Source organism: Coenobita brevimanus, chromosome 28 (assembly GCF_032717465.1).
Source record: "Coenobita brevimanus isolate Jiangsu-jjx chromosome 28, ASM3271746v2, whole genome shotgun sequence".
Classification (NCBI taxonomy): domain Eukaryota; kingdom Metazoa; phylum Arthropoda; class Malacostraca; order Decapoda; family Coenobitidae; genus Coenobita; species Coenobita brevimanus.
In genome coordinates this window covers 36,518,918-36,521,558 of record NC_136981.1, presented here as the reverse complement: position 1 = coordinate 36,521,558, position 2,641 = coordinate 36,518,918, and positions in this window count along the sequence as shown.

Below are 2,641 nucleotides of genomic sequence, written 5' to 3'. Positions count from 1 at the left end.
CCCCCATGGATCTATTCCCCCATGGATCTATTTCCCCCATGGACCTATTTCCCCCATGGATCTATTCCCCCATGGATCTATTCCCCCATGGACCTATTTCCCCCATGGACCTATTTCCCCCATGGATCTATATCCTCATGGACCTATCATCCCTCAACTCACCTGATGTAGTACAACCTCCAAGCGATTCTTCACTGAGCGACAATACGTATTTTCTGTAATCCAAGAAACTATTTAGTACGCTGGGTCGTAACCATATAACCAAATGGACGCCTGCTGATCTAGTGTATTAAGGCGCTCCAACCTGATGAGGCCTGTAAGGGTTTGCATCTGAGGGTTGGTTGGGGTTTATTGCTTACATAATGCCAGTCAGGAAAGAGCGAGGCTGGTCACGCTCAGCTTAATTGTCGGAACTGAGAAGCCCAACCCAGGGCCCCTACGCTCCTGAGAGAGAGAGAGAGAGAGAGAGAGAGAGAGAGAGAGAGAGAGAGAGAGATACAAGGGCGAGGGTGTAATAAGATAAATGGGGACACTCGTGGACAGAGAGAAAGCATGAACTATGAAGGAGAAGGGAAGGGGAGAGAGGAAGAGGAAGAGGAAGAGGGAAGAGGGAAGAGAAGGAAAGAAGGGGGAAAAAAGGAAAGTCTAGGTAGAAAAAGCAGAAGGGTGAGGAAGAGGAGGGGAAAGGAAGAGAGAAAGAGGTCAGAGGAGGAAAGAAGAGGGATAGGAGAAGAGAGAGAGAAAAAGGGAAGGAGGAGGAATGAAAGAGGAGAAACGGAGGAAGAGAAGGGAGAAAGGTATGAAGGAGGGAGAGATGGGGAGAGGGAGAGAGGAAGAGGTCACAAGAGGAAAGAGGAGGAAGAGGAGAAGGAAGGGAATGGGAGAAAAAGAACTGGAGGAAAGCTGAAGAGGAGGAAGAAGGGAGAGAGAGGGAAGAAAAGAGGGAGAGAAAGACGAAGACAATGTGAGAGAAGAAAGAAGAGGGAGAGATAGTGGACAAAAAGTAAGGGAAGAAAGAAAAGAGAGAGAAGAAGGAGAGACAGAAATGAATGAGGAGGACAGAAGTGGAGGAGGAGGAAAGGAGGAACAGAAAATAAAGGAAGTGGGGTAAAGAAGTGGAGGAAGAGGAAAGGAGGAAAGAAAAAGGTGACGAGAAACAGGAAGCGAAGGTAAGGCAAGAGGTAGACAGAGGAGAAAGGAAGAGGAGGAAGAAGGGTATGGAGGAAGAAGAGGAGAAAGAAGAGAAAGCGAAAAACGAAGAGGAGGAAAGAGCAGAAACATAAGGTGAAAGAAGAAGGGTGGGGAGGAAGGGAGGAGGAAAGGAGAGAGAGAGAGAAGATGGAGAGGAGGGAATATAAGGAAGAACGGAGGAAAAGAAGAAGAGGACGTAAAGAGAGAGAGAGAAGGCGGAAAAGAGAAAGGAAAAAGAAAATAAAGATACTGATAGAGAAAAAAGGAGAGGAAAAAGAAGAGGAAAAGAGGAACGAAGAGTTATAGAAGGGGGAAGAAAACGGAGAGGAGGACAGAAGAAAATGGGAGATGAAGGAAATTAATATATGAATCGAACAGAATTAGGTTAAAGAGAGAGAGAGAGAGAGAGAGAGAGAGAGAGAGAGAGAGAGAGAGAGAGAGAGAGCGAGGGAAGGGGAGAAGGAGGGAAAAGAAACCATGATATATATTTTTTTGGAAATGATAAAATGTCTAAGATGATGGCGAAAGAATGTAAGATTTGAGAAGGAGAAAGATAAGACAAGGATAGCCATATGGAAAAAGAGAGATAAAATAATGAGGAAGAAGTTAACCAGAGAAGTTAGGAGTATGTCTGAGAGAGAGAGAGAGAGAGAGAGAGAGAGAGAGAGAGAGACCCAGCAACCCCACCACACACACACACACACACACACGTTATGTACGGTCAAATATCGCAAAGCAGAGTGACGGAGGATACTTGCGTTACACACAGGCAGATGGAAAGGTGTGTGTGTTACACACAGGCAGATGGAAAGGTGTGTGTGTTACACACAGGCAGATGGAAAGGTGTGTGTGTGTGTGTGTGTGTGTGTGTGTATCTCATATCTCTACTGTTTTCCTGCCAGCTAACCCACCTCACACCAATGTTGTTTTTATGCTGTATATTTCTGTCAACAATCATATATTCGTAGTCCCACACTCTTATGTATTCTTTCACACTGCTGCCTTTTTCCTCAGTTCCTCCTCATTTGCCTCTCTCCTCCCTCTCTCACTTAGTCTCTCTTTTCTCTTTCAAACTGATATTGAGTCTTTTCTTTTACTTCCTCTTTCTCACTTCCTTATGTGCTTCCCCTCCCTCCCTCCCTCTCTCTCTCTCTCTCTCCATCTATCTATCTATTTTCATCCTCATCTTACTTCCCATTTTCTCATTTCCTTTTACGTTCCCTCTCTCATTTCCTCTCCTCTCCTGGAGCTTCACACTATTTCCGTCTTCTCATTTTCTTTTTCTCGCTTCCTTATGTGCTCTCTCTCTCTCTCTCTCTCTCTCTCTCTCTCTCTCTCTCTCTCTCTCTCATCACCTCAAACTTCCACTAACTTTCCCAGTTCCTCCTCTCCTTCTTTCCCTCTCTCCCTCTCCTTGACAATTTCCTTCCTTCCTCACATTCCTCTCCTT